Below are 16,932 nucleotides of genomic sequence, written 5' to 3'. Positions count from 1 at the left end.
ATTGCTTCGACATACTATTAACATGGCCTCCCTTTGTTAATGCTACCCCCCTCCCTTTGGTGCTGCTGATTCTGCATAATGCATGGGCATAATATGACTTTGAACCCCCCCCCCCGCCCACCTCCTACGCATTTTCCATGAATATGCTAAATTCCTCTTGATATGTACATTCTTTTGTTAAGGCGCTCTTCTTCCACCTCCAACTCAGCTTATATATAAGCTCCTAGCTTGGCAGTGTCTCATTCTTCACCTGAAGACGGCTGCTTGCATTGTAGCCGAAACGTCGTGAGAATTATTTTATTATGTTTAATTTTTATTATTTTATTACTTCCCTTCTACGTGACTTTACCGAAAAAACCAAGAAGTTGGCATTCTAGATTTGAAGCTTTCGTGACTGCAAGGATTCATATTCTTAGGTTTTTTCGGTAAAGTCACGTAGGTAAAACATCAAAATTAATGAAAATAAAATAAAAAATCACGACGTTTCGGAGGCAACACAAGTCTCCGTCATCAGGTGGGACCGTCACAGCCGGATTAGCTGCATCAAGTGAGGCAATGATTCAAGATGTAATCCCTTAAAAGCAAGTTGAGGGGGGAGGAGAGGGGGGGAGCTCATCAGAATGTGGTAGCCAATGAATGGAACGTATCAGGAGGGAGGGGGGCGGGGCTCAAAGACGGCACGGAGTGCCAAGTACAACACATCGGGAGGGGGAGGGGGGCGGGGCCAAAAGAATGGACGACGGCTTGGACGCGGTTGCTGCTGCACACGCCAACGCATTGGACAGAGAGGGGGAGGGGAGGCCTGATACACATGATAGAAGAAAGAACGAAAATGCCCATGTTTATACCAATGTAGTGGTGATACGCGCTGGGATTAGGGATCGTATGCCAGCGCGTAATGATTGGCTGTGTATGTGGTGACGCGCGCTGACGGTGGAGGATCAGGGGTCAGCGCGGGGTCGTGGGTTACGGGGTGCTGATTGGCTGTGTGCCGGTGACGCGCTGAGAGGGAGTGATCAGGTGACAGCGCGGTGTGATTGGTGGAGTAGTGTTAACACGCGCTGGGGGAAAACGGATCGTAGAGAGAGCGCGTCGTGATTGGTTAACTAAGGAGCGATGCTCACGTAGACGTCCGCATCAGCTCCGTCTCCCGTGAGCAAGGGCTATAAAAGGGGATGCACACAGGCGTAAGGGCAGTATGTAACCAGCGAAGAATGAAGACGGGGATCGAAGAGATAGGGCCCTGCGGTACCTAGTCCCGCTGTCCTAACGGGACCGGGACTCTGTGTAACCCAGAGGCGAGTGTATTGTGTGTAGCCATAGGCATAGGGTCTACACGAGCCGAATGCATTGTGTGTAGCCAGAGGCATAGGGTCTACACGAGTCAAGTGTATTGTGTGTAGCCAGAGGCATAGGGTCTACACGAGTCAAGTGTATTGTGTGTAGCCAGAGGCATAGAGTCTACACGAGTTAAGTGGAGTGTATAGTACAAAGAATAGAGACCACACGTTGTATTGTGACACGTCAAGATTTAATAAAAGTGTGTTACCCGTCAAGAAGTTCCTGCCGTCATTTCCAATACTTCAACTGGCGTCAGAAGTGAAACGGTCTTCCAAGCATGGATACAAGGAAGACCCGTCGGACCCACGGGATTGACCGCGGGGACAACCTTGACGACTCGGGCCAGCTGGCATCGGGGGGTGAGGACGAGGAATTGCCCACGCTGCAGGATCCGCCGACGGCGCCGGACGAGCGACGGGGGTCCGACGCCGTGCTCCGCGAGGCGCACTCCCGTCTGGCGGAGCTGCTGCTCGCCGCCGCGTCCATCCTGGCGGAGATCAGCTCGTCGGGAGGAGCGGGGACGGCGGCGGACATTCTACAGGGTCGCCCCGCAGATTCCTGCCAAAATGACTTGGCGATTCCCGCCATTTCATCTGCGCCGACTTTTGGCGGGAACGGCCATCACCACGTGGCAGCGGTTTTCCAAGCACGCCCGCTTACGTCACCAACGCGCGCTGCGGACCGCCATCAAACACCCGCCACTGGGGCCGCCATCTTACACACCGACGGGGCGGCGGAGAGGAACCACGAGGCGGAGGACGACTTCATCTTTCAACAGCGCCTTCCCACGTTGTCAGCCTTCAAGGTGGAAGGCGGGGACTGGGGCCAATTTCAGCGCAGGTTTTTGGCGCATCAGGAGATGTCCGCCTGGTCCGACGCTACGGCACTACGGGCACTGCCTGCCATGCTGGACGACAACGCGCTCGCGGCCTTCACGTCCGCATGCAGGTCGGACCGCTCCTCGCTCAAGGATGCGCTGGCTCTCATGGCCAAGGTCTACGGTCCTCCCTCGGCGTGTCGCCATCATTTTTATGCAAGACGGAAGGCGGACACGGAGACCGTGCTCGCCTATCGCACGGCGTTGCTGGCTCTCGCCAACGCCGCGTTCCCTCGTATGGACGAGGAGGGCCAAGATGCGATGGTTTTGGAGCAGCTGCTCAAGTTGGCGCAGGACCTGGGGGTCCCCATCAACACGGCCGACGAGACCGATATTTCTTCCTTACGGGTCGCTACGAGTATACAAGCGCACGAGGTCCTTCAACGTAAACAGGGGGTCGTCTGCAACGCTGCCGTGGCCTCAGCTCCGGGCCCGGTAGTCACCGTACCCCAAGTCGTCAGCCCACGAGAGGAGGCGTTCATCGCGGGACGACCGGGGGACTGGAGGTCGGGGGGTCGTTCGCCTCTGCGATCGGCCCGCAAGCTGGAGCAACCGAGATCTCCGACGACTGTCATCACGTGTTATAACTGCGGCCTCCGGTTGCCGCGCCCCACATCAGCGCGCCATGGGACCTCGGCTGGACGACGAACAAGGCCCCAAGTCATCCCTACAAACCCCGGCAAGTCGCGGCACCTCACATGCTCGGCCCGCACACTCGACACGCATGGGCCGTCGCGTTGCGGCGGAGGAGGGCCGAGTAGGGTTCGGGGATTCGGTTCGGCGAGGGGGGTTCGGCCGGGACTGGGGAGACATTAAATGGTCGGAGTTGGGGCACAGAATGGTGGCTGCCTCAGCGGGTTCATCCGTCGTTACGGGATCTATTGATGGGGTCGAGGTCAGGGTGTTAGTGGACACGGGGGCATCGGCGACTATTATATCGGACCTCATTTATAACATTCTCCCTGTACAATGTCGTCCGCTACTTCCGGTGGATGTGCCATTTTACGCCGCTAACGGGGGATCATTGGGCATTATCGGTCAGATTAGGGCGTCCATTTGCATTGGAGATATCAAATTGTCGGGACCCGTTTTCGTTTCGTCCTCCCTGGCGGTTCCTTGTCTATTGGGCACTGATTTTTTGGCAAAAATGCCCATCAAAATTCTCATTGATCAGCGTTGCATTGAACTACCATCGGGTCGCCGTATTTCTTTTTTGACGAACCCTACTGAAATTCGGACGGCGTGCGCTACGATACAAGCGTTAGCAACACAGACCGTGCACGTGCCCCCGGGTTCACAAATGTTAATTCCCCTCCGGTTGCAGAAACCATGGGTGAGGGAGGCCTCGGAACAAGGCATGCTTTTGGCTCCTTCTAATAGGGCTGTTGGAGGTCTCGATTTGTCAGTGGCTCACACTTTGGTTGGGGCTGACAGGGATCCGTTTGTGATGGTTTTAAACGCTGGGTCACGGCCGGCCGTCATTCAGCAGGGCACCGTGCTAGCTCACGCGGCGCGGGTCCCTGCGGAAGAGCGGCTGGTTGCGCAGGCTGATTCGAGCCCCACGCAAAACGTTAAACCAAAGGAGGACCTCGAATGGGTCGATTCGCTGTGCGCGGACTCTGACGATTTGTCAGCGGTACAGTTGGGTGCGCTGCGCGGCTTGCTGATTGAATTTTCGGATGTCTTCAGTAAACATAAGTATGACATTGGCTGCACGGACCTGTTACGCCACCACATTGAAACGGGCGATGCGGCACCGGTCAGGCTAAATCCCTTCCGACTGAGTCCTGCTGAGAAGGAACATGTTCAGTCGGCCGTTAACGATATGCTAGAAGCCGACATTATTTCGCCTTCTTCCAGTCCTTGGGGAGCACCTATTGTGCTCGTTAAAAAGCAGGACGGGTCCTTGCGATTTTGCGTCGATTTCCGTCGCCTGAATAAGATCTCTGTGGCCGAAGCGTATCCGCTCCCCAGGATGGACGAGTCCCTCGATGCATTGTCTGGTGCGCGATACTTTTCGACTCTTGATTTATTATCTGGATTCTGGCAGTTGCCACTCGAGGAAGAGTCTAAACCTAAGACTGCATTTCGGACTCCAGGGGGCCTGTTTCAGTTTAACCGGTTACCCATGGGACTTCACTCCTCTCCTGCGACGTTTCAGCGCCTTATGGAGTTGGTTTTGTCGGGCTTGCAATGGGATACGTGCCTGATTTACCTTGACAATGTCATTGTTTTCAGTAAAACGTTTGAAGAACACCTCCAGCGATTGAGAGGGGTGTTCTTGCGAATGCGATCGGCTAAATTAAAGTTTAAACCGGCCAAATGCCACCTTTTTCGTAAATCCGTTAGATACTTGGGTCACATTGTCGACTCTTCGGGGATTTCTACCGATCCTGCGAAGACGGACTGTGTCAGTTCATGGCCGACGCCCACGTCAGTTTCGGACGTGCGCAGTTTCATCGGTTTTGCTTCTTATTATCGCCGATTCGTTGAGCACTTCGCCACCATTGCAAAACCCTTGCACGCTCTAACGGCGAAAGGAGTGAAGTTCCGATGGGGACCGGAGGAGGAGGCTGCATTCTGCTCCCTCCGGGACGCCTTGGTAGGTGCCCCACCCTTGCGCTATCCTGACTTTGCGAGTCCCTTCTTGCTAGACACGGATGCTAGCAACACGGGCATTGGGGGGGTGCTGTCCCAAGTCGTTGGGGGGGTCGAACGGGTGGTCGCCTATGGTAGCAGGGTGTTGTCGCCGGCAGAGCAGCGCTACTGCGTCACCCGTCGCGAGCTGCTTGCCATTGTTTTTTTCGTACAACAATTCAGACCATATCTCTATGGTCGTCACTTTACGGTCCGGACGGACCATGCGGCGCTCCAGTATTCATTGCGGGTCGCCCAGCCCTCGGGCCAATTGTCACGGTGGTTGGAAGTCCTCCAGGACTATCAGTTCACGACTACATACCGGAAGGGGTTGCGACATACAAATGCCGATGCTCTGTCGCGATTGTTGCCTTGTCACAAATGTGCGTGCTTATCGGGATCGGCGCGCTGTAAACCGCCAGTTACGGAAGGTATGGGGGCGTTGGTTGCGACCGCGGGCACACCAATTGGGGATGTTCCTGCTACCCCAGGGGGTCAGGACTCGCTGCTCTCATTGTCGCTGATTGAGTGGGGCCGTCTCCAAATGGCGGACAGCTCCCTGCTAGCATTGCGCCGCAGGACGGGGGGTTCTGAAGGTGACCATGAACGAACTGGCTCCTACGTACTTAAGCAAGGCCTGTTAATGAGATGGGACAGTTTGTCCCGGCGGCACGCGATTGTGGTGCCTTCTGCTGTGAGGGGGAAAGTTGTCTTGGCCGCACACGAACGCCTCTTGCATTTGGGAGTTAACAAAACGCTTGCCCTGCTTCAGCGTGACTATTATTGGCCGGGAATGGGGAGTGACGTGGTGAATATTCTGAAGGGTTGTGTTGAGTGTGCCAGACGGAAACCACCGCCTGTGGCAGCTAATCCACCGCTGCAATCTATTCAGGTCTCGCGCACTAACGAGCTCGTTGCACTCGATATTCTGGGGCCTTTTCCAGTCACGCCTAGAGGTAATAAGTACCTGTTGGTGGGGGTCGAATATTTTACCCGGTGGCCTATGGCGTGCCCACTCGCCAACCAGTCGGCGGCGGCTGTGACGGACGCCTTTGTCCAGGACTACGTCCTGGACAAGGGGGCTCCCGAACGCTTGCTGACCGACCAAGGGAAAAAATTTTCGAGTAAATTACTGCAAGAGGTGTGCGACCTGTTGGGTACTAAGAAGGTGCGTACCTCCCCGTACCACCCGCAGACGGACGGGATGGTGGAGAGACTCCACAGGACATTGACTTCTATGCTGTGCCAGCAGGTGTGTGAGGCACATGTTGATTGGGACCTGCAGGTCCCTGGGGTCCTCGCCGCGTATAGAATGGCCCCCCATGCAGCTACGGGATTTTCCCCGTTCTATCTGATGTACGGTCGGGAGGCCGACCCGCCCATGGAAACGCAGCTGGGCCTGCCCGCACCACGAACTAATTCAAAATTGGCAGAGCATATTAAATTTAATATTCATAAGCTGACAGAGGCGAGGGAGGCCGCACGGCTTAATTCGCGGGCTCGCCAAATTGCAAACGAGCGGTTGCGTGCACGAAAGGTGTCCGTGCACAACTGGGAACCAAGTGACAGGGCCTGGCTGCATTGCCCTCAGGCACCTTTGGCTACGTCGCCTAAATTGTTGAAGCCATGGCGGGGACCCGTGGAGGTCGTGCGGGTTGCACGCCCCCAGTGCGTTCAGATAAAATGGGGAAAACGCCGTTGGTACGTCCACCCCTCCCGACTGAAACCGTTCTCGCCTCCACATGGCCTCCCCTTGTGTCGTGAGGGCCAAGCATGTGACGTGACCGACGACCCTAAGGGGGAAATGTCTTTGCCTGACCCTCACATGTCTCCGCCTGATCCGCTCCCAGGTGTCTCGGAACTGACAGCTGCCGACCATCGGCGGCCGGATCTTCACGGCGGGGCCGGTCCTTCCAGGCCCGATCCGCGCCGTCTAGAGCTGCCGGAGCCACCGGACGGTCGCCAGCGTCCCGTCCCATACGACGGACCGGCCAGACGGACTCGCGCTAGGTCGCGCTACTTTTTATGACCTACCACGTGAGGAGTCGAGGCAGCCGGAGCGCCTCGTCACTGCGTTTAGTCACAGAGACACTTGGCGCGTTCGGTTTCTGGAGTTCGCTTTTATTGTGTTGTTCGTCGGGCTGTATATTGCTTCTTATTTAAGTGTTGTTGTTGTGTTGTCGTTGTTGCGTTACGGGGCACACTGGGGGGTGGGGTTTTTTTTTATTGCGTTAACGTTGGGTTGTGTTGTTGGTTAACAGCCGGGCCGGCTGCAAGCTATGTGGGAGGGGGTGATGTAGTGGTGATACGCGCTGGGATTAGGGATCGTATGCCAGCGCGTAATGATTGGCTGTGTATGTGGTGACGCGTGCTGACGGTGGAGGATCAGGGGTCAGCGCGGGGTCGTGGGTTACGGGGTGCTGATTGGCTGTGTGCCGGTGACGCGCTGAGAGGGAGTGATCAGGTGACAGCGCGGTGTGATTGGTGGAGTAGTGTTAACACGCGCTGGGGGAAAACGGATCGTAGAGAGAGCGCGTCGTGATTGGTTAACTAAGGAGCGATGCTCACATAGACGTCCGCATCAGCTCCGTCTCCCGTGAGCAGGGGCTATAAAAGGGGATGCACACAGGCGTAAGGGCAGTATGTAACCAGCGAAGAATGAAGACGGGGATCGAAGAGATAGGGCCCTGCGGTACCTAGTCCCGCTGTCCTAACGGGACCGGGACTCTGTGTAACCCAGAGGCGAGTGTATTGTGTGTAGCCATAGGCATAGGGTCTACACGAGCCGAATGCATTGTGTGTAGCCAGAGGCATAGGGTCTACACGAGTCAAGTGTATTGTGTGTAGCCAGAGGCATAGGGTCTACACGAGTCAAGTGTATTGTGTGTAGCCAGAGGCATAGGGTCTACACGAGTCAAGTGTATTGTGTGTAGCCAGAGGCATAGAGTCTACACGAGTTAAGTGGAGTGTATAGTACAAAGAATAGAGACCACACGTTGTATTGTGACACGTCAAGATTTAATAAAAGTGTGTTACCCGTCAAGAAGTTCCTGCCGTCATTTCCCATACTTCACCAATGCTGGCTGAACAATGAAGAGAGTACTGTTAAACACTGGGGATGTTAACACTCGGTAAAGTAAAGTAAAATAGTGACTGTCAGATAAGATGGTCCAAAAAAGTGTAATTAAGTCTTTTTTGCGTGGTTGATAACATCTTTCCAATGATTACTAAGTTTGTACCCATCATCACGGTTGAAATTATGTCTGTGTTTGTATATTTATATGGCTTCGTGTACAAACCTTTGATGGTAGCCGGGAGGTTTGCAGAGAACCTTGGTCTCGGAAAAGACAATTTTATGAGAGCCCACCGAGTTGTAGCAATGATCGGCAATGGCAGAAGAATCAGTTCTGCCGTGTTTCAGATCTGACTTGTGCTCGCGGACACGATCAGAAACATGACGTTTCGTTTCTCCAATGTAGCAATCACCACAAATGCAACTCAATTTGTAGACTCCAGGATACTGTAAGTCAGGAACGACATCCTTCACAGATGGAATCAGATCACGGATTTTATGCACTGTACTGAATCGGACTTGGATCTTATGTTTGTTTAGAATTTTGGAGATCTTTTTGGTCACGCCTGCTATTTATGGTAACGTGATAGTTTTGGTCGGAGTTTCATGTGGCTGTTTCTGTGTGGTGGGAGAAACAGCTTGGCGGATAGTACGGTCAGAGTATCCGTTCATCCTGAGGGCCCGATGTACATGTCTTAATTCACCGGTCAGGTGGTGTTTGTCAGAAATGCCATGGGCTCTGTGGTATAGCGTTTTGATGAGAGAATTCTTTTGAGATGGGTGGTGGTGGGAATCCGGTTTCAAGTAGGAATCTGTGTGGGTGGCTTTCCTGTAGACAGAATGTCCCAAGGATCCGTCAGGCCTCCTCTCAAACAGAATATCCAAGAATGGTAGTTTACCGTCTTTCTCCACTTCCATGGTGAATCTGATGGATGGGTGTCTAGAATTGATGTGGTCCAAGAAGTGGTTCAATGCTGGGAGGCCATGTGGCCAGATGACAAAGGTATGTGGATGACACTTTCACGGAGACTTGTGTTGCCTCCGAAACGTCGTGATTTTTTTTATTTTTTTTTCATTAATTTTGATGTTTTACCTACGTGACTTTACCGAAAAAAACCTAAGAATAAGAAGTTGGCAGATATTACAATGATAATGTTTGTGTGCACAAAACTACAATTTAATTATTAGGTTGCTAAATATTTCCTTTTTTGACTGTGTTTTTATGACGCTGAGACGGTGTACTGCCAGTCTGCTGTGACCTGCTGCTTGCTAATTAACGTCAGTGCACTGACACTAATATCTACACTGCTAATTTTGCTTTTGCCCATTGTGAGTGTATGCCAGTCTATAATCTGTTGCCTGCTTCTTTACCTCACTCAGTGTACTGCCAGCCTTTCATGTCAACTGTTTCCTGCTTTTTCAGCTGCTGACCGTATTGCCAGCTTTGCATGTCGACTGTAGAAATGCTTATGTCATTGAGTCGGCGTACTGGCAGTCTATAATATAGACTGTAGCCTGCTTCTCAACTTACCTGTGGGTACTGCTGCTCTTTAATGTACACTTGTTTCAGCTTATTTCTTCAATGCATTTCTATTGTTTCGATTGCTCACGGCATGCTTTTTACTGATATGTAGTACTGCGATGCTGATTAATATGTTATACTGCTAAATACGTTGGACTTTCTTAGCTACAGCCCATTGTATTTCGTCTATCATTTTGTTACATTCGTGGGAACATCACCCATTTATATTTTGCCATACCGCACCTTTCCACCAAAGCAGGGAGCACGCAGGGAGGTTCAATGTCCCAAATAGTGTTGACCTTGCTTTCTTACGGTGGGTGAGGGACATTGTGAGAGATACATTGTTCTTCCATACCAAGAAAACACCATCGCACGATTTCCTGACACTAACAGAGCATACAATGTCCTACAATAACACATTTTCCTGTGGCAAGGCCAAGATGGGTACCACGTCAACATTCCTCTAATTACAAAGCTGTAGGACAAAGACATCATCACAAAACTGTCTCCTCTAAAAAAAACTTCTATTCCTTCGTGATCATGGACAGAGGAGGAAACCACATATTATGGTGCGCCAACCTCTTTCACCAGTATGTTGTCGATGAGTATGCCAACATTGAGAGTGAGCGCCTTCTTTACATTCAACTGAATCAAAACCGCCTGCGTGTGACCAGTATGCTCATCTCTGGGATGCCATCAATGTCGAAGGAGATGCAAATGGTCACAATGTGGGCTGATTAGTCATTTTGCCTTCATCCTTCACAGCTCCACCAAGATACGTGCATGAAAAGACTCAGGGTGCTATGACGTACATCAGCCAATATGCCACGCCCCATCTCTTCATCACCTTCACTTGCAACCCCAAATTAAAGGAGATCCAGGTTTACCTTCATCCTAAGCAGTAACTTGCACACCATATTCCTTTTTCCCCATCTGTCAACTTGAAATTACTTTAATTATTTTGTGCAGTTTTCGTTTATTTATTTATTAAGTAGCGCGCGATCGACCGTACCAAGTCACACGCGTTCGGTGGGGGTGAGGGTCCATTTCTCTTTCGTGTCGACATTGTGCGAGGTAACACACGAAATCACAGCTCCCTTCAAACATACATCTATCTTTTTTCTTTCATTTCTATTACTCTTTTTTCATAATACAGCGTACACATTAACCCAATGTTTTATGACAGTATAAATATTTACACAATATAACACACTTTTCCCCCTGCGTACAGCTGTTACATTGAATGACCTTAAGACAACAAAGTCCAGCCAGTGTGTCCTTTTGCCCACAAACTTTCCTGTTCGCCATGTTCTCACGTACAGTTATAAGTTTCAGAATGAGTTTTTAAGAATAACAAAAAAATGTATTCTGTAGTCTTTATAAGAAAACATTTTTTTAAATAATAAATAATCGATCAATGTAGTGCATTTTTCTTTTCACTTTTCTTATGGCGCCTTTCCGAAAAGTCTAAAGCTACCTTAAGGTATTTCTAACAAATAGTACATATGACTGTGATAACGACACACGTGGTAGATTGACGTTTTTTGGAATTTCTGCGTGATTGAGAAGGGTCATTGCCAAAAACGTTGCCTATTTTATTACCAAAATGTTGAGCTTTTGTTTGTTCACTGTGCTTGTGCACCACTGCCAACGCAGCAGCAGGAGCAGCATCACCAACATAATTGGTCGTCTTATTTCTCAATACTGCTTCTTTCGTACGGCTGATGTAGACGCAGAGCAATGACTTACGATTTCACATTCAGGTGGTCAAGCCCAGACAAACCGCGTCAGGAGCAGCGGAGTGGTCTATCGCCGCATGTTTGTGGATCGGGGGCATTGCGTCGTTTTACGTTGTACGGTCTGTTCTGGATGACCGCAGTCGCACACTGCTGGAGTTTTTTGTTGTCCGTTTGTGCACCAGGTATCCGCATCTGCCATGGTTTGTGTGGATGCGGTTTAGGGTGGGCCATGAGCTTCGTGGAAGATCAAACCCAGGGATCTCCTGCGTCGTATGGCTGACGTTATTGGAGTGCAACAGCCATAGTTTAACAATGAGGTATCTCTTCTTTTTAGCCAGATAATTTCTGTCAGGAGTAGTGAAGTGGTGAATAATCGCTGTGATGACGCCTACTTCGTATTTGTGAGTTAGGCAATTGAGTCATGTTTTCCTATTGGCCTGACTCAATGTCCAATTCACAGTGTTTAATGTGAGAAATGTGAGTTTAGATTATTTGGCTGCTATACATTTCCACATGATGAGCCACATCGTTGAGGTATCATTTGTGACCAGGTCGCTTCTGAAAAAGAAGCTAATAGCTCAGTAGACTTTATTTACCTGTTTAAAAAAAGTTGACTTTTGTTTGTATACATATCGTGGTTTTTTTTTTGCAATGTTTGTTGATGTAACGTTCTGACCTGCACCTGCCGGACATCTGCGAGAAAAAAAAGAGCGTTATGCCTCATCGGATTCCTCCATCATAACTATTCTGAATCCAGTATAAAGGGGGGGGGGCGTGTCGGAAGACATGCCCTCTTTAACACGTAGGCTTTGGCGACCAGTATTCATAAAGGTTTTTGGATTAGATCGCTTTATGATAAATGTTTTGCAATCCTCCACCACTATTCTGGCAAATCGCCTGAAGATGCTGGATGTAATTACCAGCGAAACGTCGTACTCAAATTCTAAATGTTATGGATCCACTCTTCAAACACACCAGTGGGCTGAAGTAACAAATTGGCGTTTTGGTAACGTGACGCATTGTTACTGATTGGCCGTGTCGGGTGGTGGAGGGGTTGCGACACATTTATAATAACGCGATCTAACCTCAAAAACCTTTTAACACGTAGGCTTTCGCGACCAATCTTATCCATTACTAGTTGACACAGTCAACTAGTAATGGTTGTCACGTATACAGAACGTGCCAATTCGTCACTAGTACAGCACACCGGTGTGTTGGAGAGCCAAGCCACAACTTTTACAATCCGAGTACGACGTTTCGCCAGTAAAAAAAAACCTCGACTATGAACGGGTGCTTTGGTCTGCAGCCTCCCGTGGTCGCCTGTCTGCTGCCCCACCCAGTCAGACCCGCGGCCTGGCGAGCTTCGTGCCAACGTTCGAGACAGCGCGAGCCTCAGTCACGAAAGCTTCAAATCAAGATTAAACTTCTTTAGTTTAATGCCCTCTTGCCCTCACTCGAGAAACGACGCGCTTGTGACACAACTCTCGTAAAAACGCCACCACGGCGCCCGACTGTGGCCAACCGCTCGCGCTGATTGGGGCCGTCCATAAATGACGTCACGCACGTGGGGGGAGGGGGGGGTCAGACATTTGTGACGATGTGTGACGAGGGGGGGGTGAGAAATGTGACATCACATCACAGTGCGCAACTTTTAAGTAAATGTGGACAACACGTTCTTCTTAATTAAATTGACTTTTAAATACATGTTTTCTCCTACAACATCAGAGTGCAGCGCCATATTAAATACGCACTACAATGACAATAGTTTAAAGCGATTTCAAGCATGTTTTATTTTTGGGGGGGGGGGGGCAGAGCTTTGTGACGTCATATTTGAGGGGGGTCTGACTTTTTGTGACGCCGCGTAACGAGGGGGAGGGTAAAAAATCGTCCAAAATCGAGTGACGTCATTTATGGACGGCCCCATAGCCCCCCTCCCAATCACCGTTCACGTTCGCGGTGAACGATGCGATCGCGGTACAGAAATTTAGGGGTCGTCCATAAATGACGTCACACACCTAGGGGGAGGGGAGTCAAACATTTGTGACGAGGTGTGACGAGGGGGGGGGAGGGGGGGAAATGTGACTTCACATCAAAATGAGCAACTCTAAATATAAACAACACGTTCTACTGTATTAAATAGAATTTTATAACAACACTAGTTTTGATTAATTTCATTATTGACTATTTGATTATTTAAATTTACTAAGATCACCTTTTATTTATTCCCTGAAGGAGCATTTTGCTTCTCCATGGGAGAATGGAGAAGCATACATTTTGTAAAAAATGTTAAACATTTTTTAAACATTTTGATTTTGATAATTCTACCAGGGCTTTTCATTCTGTGGAATGATTATGTGATTGTTATAATTGTAGTCTCAAGTTTGCTTCGTTCTACTACAAAGTTTCAAGTATTTTTTTATAGTTAGAATTACTTTTCAATATTTTAAAATTATAAGAGAATTTCAAGATAATATTCTGAACATCTGCAATTTTAGTTAGACGTTGAATATTTTCAAGTGAATTTTATGCTAAATTTCAGCTTTCCAACGCCACCTTTTTATACGTGTTTTTTCCTACAACATCAGAGTGCAGCGCCACGTTAAATACGCGCTACAATGACAATAGTTTAAAGTGATTTGAAGCATGTTTTATTTTCAAAATGGAAATATGGTTTTGGGGGGGGGGCAGAGCTTCGTGACGTCATATTTGAGGGGGGTTTGACTTTTTGTGACGCCGTGTGAGGTGGGGACAAAAATCGGCCAAAATCGCGTGACGTCATTTATGGACGGCCCCTTAACGATAACGCGACTACGGTATTCTTTGCAAGATAAACCATGATGTGACGGCTGGTAATGCAATAGTGGCAAGGCTAATAGCTACATAACAACCGTAGGAAGAAAATAAATAATTGCTGTGTATCTTGATTTGAAGCTTTCGTGACTGCAGGAATCCATACTCTTTGGTTCTTTCGGTAAAGTAATTGCTTTGTAACCACGGTTTAAATGCTGTGATCGCGCGCGCCCCATCTTGCTCGAGACGAGAAGCTAAGCCAGGGTTGAGCCTGGGCACTGCGTTGGATGGGCGACCCATCGCCGTGCATAACAGGTGCTATAGGTGGTGTGGGCAACATCCCACGCCGCTGTGCCGCACTCGGGTCGACCCGCGTGGTCAAGTATGGTCAACGTATGGCGGCCCCATAAGGCGTGGAGAGGGAGGCTTCCTCATCCAGCAGTGGATCGAGACGCGGGATTGCACACGCACAACAGCAGCAGCAGCTGTAAAGCCGTATGGTAGTGATAACCTGCCCCAGAATGTGATGAATATTTTGAACGATAGCACTATAACAGCACAGTGGTTCAAAAGGCACCAACACAATAATAGCAGACGATCGAGAGCCATTGCGGGGACTTGCGGGTGGCTGCCTGTGACCCAGCGCTGCAGAGGCAGCAGCTAGGGTTGGTGGATCACTCCACAAACTCTTCATAATAAAATGTTTTTGGGTTAGAACGCGTTCAAATCTAGAATAGAACGCATTATTTATAAATGTGTCGCAACCCTCCACTACCAGACACGGCCAATCAGTAAAAAATGTGTCACGTTAACAATAGACAAATAATCCACTACTTCAGCCCACTGGTGTGTTGAAGAGTGGACCCACAACATTTACAATTTGAGTAGTACGACGACGTTTCGCTGTAAATTACATCCAACACTCTCCGCTCCCGCTTCCACCGGCGTGACTATCCACCATCCGAGCCCCACACTCACTGTCCCACACTGTCCCAAGGCCCCGCCTCTTCCCTTTCCCTTCCCCGAGCGTGGCCCCACTCCGGCTCTTGCCACGTCACTTCCCCTGACTCTCCCGATAGCACCCAAGCCAACGTGACAGGCCCCTCGAGTCCCCATCGGCAGGCAAGTGCAGGTAAGGGAGCACGTCTCCTCACAATAGTCACACCCGAGGGACACCATTTACGTCCCTACATCACCCCCCCCCCCCCTTTATGAAACCGTGCCCGAACACACGATGAGCCCGGATCAGCCATTGATCCATGTGGCCTTGGTTGGCACCCACGACTGCCGAGTGCCGGTGCTCCTGGACCCTAAATGGTCATTTAAATCGTGCAGTCTTTGCCCGAGTCCTCAACACTGGTCCGTCAAGCGAGGGTCCCACAGGTCCCCTGGAGGATCCGGGAACGGCTGGAGGATGACCCGAAGCCCCTGGCATCTCCCGAGGCGGGAACGTGTCAAGCGGCGGGTCAGGTGATGGTGTCCTCGAACTTCCTCGTTTTCCATGGATCGGAACCCCCTGCGACGTCGAGGGCGCTAGGCACGTAGGCCCTGTGGGCAGAATCATACAAATGTCCTGAGGCGAGACATCAGCCAACGCGCGCTCCAGCTCATCAGGCTGACCCAACACCCGGCCCTCGGAAAGTGGAGATGACGAGTCCACATCAGGTGAAAAAAAAAGTTTCAGCCGCGACGGGTACACAAACCAACGGTGACAGCCCAATTGAACCCGCACGAATTGAGGACTCCTGACTTCCACCACTTCCACAGGCCCCTGCCATGGCCTGTGCAATTTGGGGGAGGTGCCCGTTGGGACCTGGGGGCAGTGGAGCCACGCTTTGTCTCCCGGTGCCCATATTGTCGAGGACAGACTTGGTTTGAAAAGCCGTTCGTTGGCCGCCTGCCTCAAGGCCGAGTGGCCCTTAGCCGCCTCCCGAGCCTCTGCCAACCGTTGCAGGGTAAGCCGCATGGGGTCAGCCATTTTAGCACATTGTTGTGTCGGTCTGAGCTGCGCGTAAATTGTTGGGTCGCGCTCCCGCCCATACATTGCAAGTCCCAGTCGGACTGGGATACGTTGACACATTGACATAACATTGAAGTCAGGGTCTTATGTAACCTCTCCACCATACCATCCGTCTGGGGATGATAGGGAGACGTGGGGACCTTCCGGGTACCCAATTGGCCACAGACATCCTTCAGCAGTTTGGAGGAGAAATTTTTGCCCTGGTCCGTTAAAAGACGTTCAGGAGCGCCCTTATCCAGCACGTAACCCTGAAGGAACACGTCCGTAATGACCTGCGCCGATTGGTTCTGTAGTGGCCAGGCCATTGGCCAACGGGTCAAATATTCTTCACCAACCAATAAATATCTGTTCCCCCGCGGTGTGGTGGGAAACGGACCGAGGATATCCAGTGTGACGAGTTCGTTCACCCGTGACACAACAATGGACTTCAGAGGCGGGCGATCTGTCTTCGAGGGAGATTTCCGGCGAGCACATTCGGTGCACCCCTGCAAAACGTTATGCACATCATCGGCCATGCCCGGCCAAAAAAAATGAAACTTCAGGGTAGCCAACGTCTTACGAACCCCAAGGTGCATCAACCGTTCGTGCTGCAGTCTTATAACCTTCCCCCGTAGGACGCGTGGAACTACCAGTGCATAGCGTTGAAGGTCAGCATCCCATTTCATGAGCACTCCCTCGTCCAGAACAACAACACGGCTCTGCAGTCTGAGTAGGGAGGCGTCCTCCCATAGAGGTACGGATGGTATACCTGCACAAAATGTACGAGGCCAGCATTTCCCGGCGCGTCACGCAATATCGTTGTTCAGACGGTGATAACACACGACTCCCATATGCCACCACTCTTTCGATACCATCATTGACCTGTGATAGCACAGCGCCAATCCCGGTGTCGCTGGCGTCCGTGTCGAGGAGAAAGGGTTGTGAGAAATCGGG

At 50.7% G+C, this 16,932-nt stretch overlaps 1 protein-coding gene across 1 annotated transcript in view; it reads left to right on the top strand.

Moving 5' to 3' along the window:
* The first annotated feature begins 10,785 nt into the window (after nt 1-10,785).
* The window catches only part of LOC133341894 (acyl-CoA dehydrogenase family member 10-like), a 110,641-nt gene continuing 104,494 nt past the window's right edge, over nt 10,786-16,932 (top strand). The window contains 1 exon segment of the mRNA XM_061550705.1: nt 10,786-10,933. The gene's annotated coding sequence lies outside the window, so the exon portion shown is untranslated.

The sequence above is a fragment of the Lethenteron reissneri genome, chromosome 12 (assembly GCF_015708825.2).
Source record: "Lethenteron reissneri isolate LAM-NWPU_2019-01 chromosome 12, ASM1570882v1, whole genome shotgun sequence".
NCBI classification, from domain to species: domain Eukaryota; kingdom Metazoa; phylum Chordata; class Hyperoartia; order Petromyzontiformes; family Petromyzontidae; genus Lethenteron; species Lethenteron reissneri.
The sequence above is the reverse complement of the archived record's forward strand: the minus strand, read 5'-3'. Positions and strand labels throughout refer to the sequence as shown.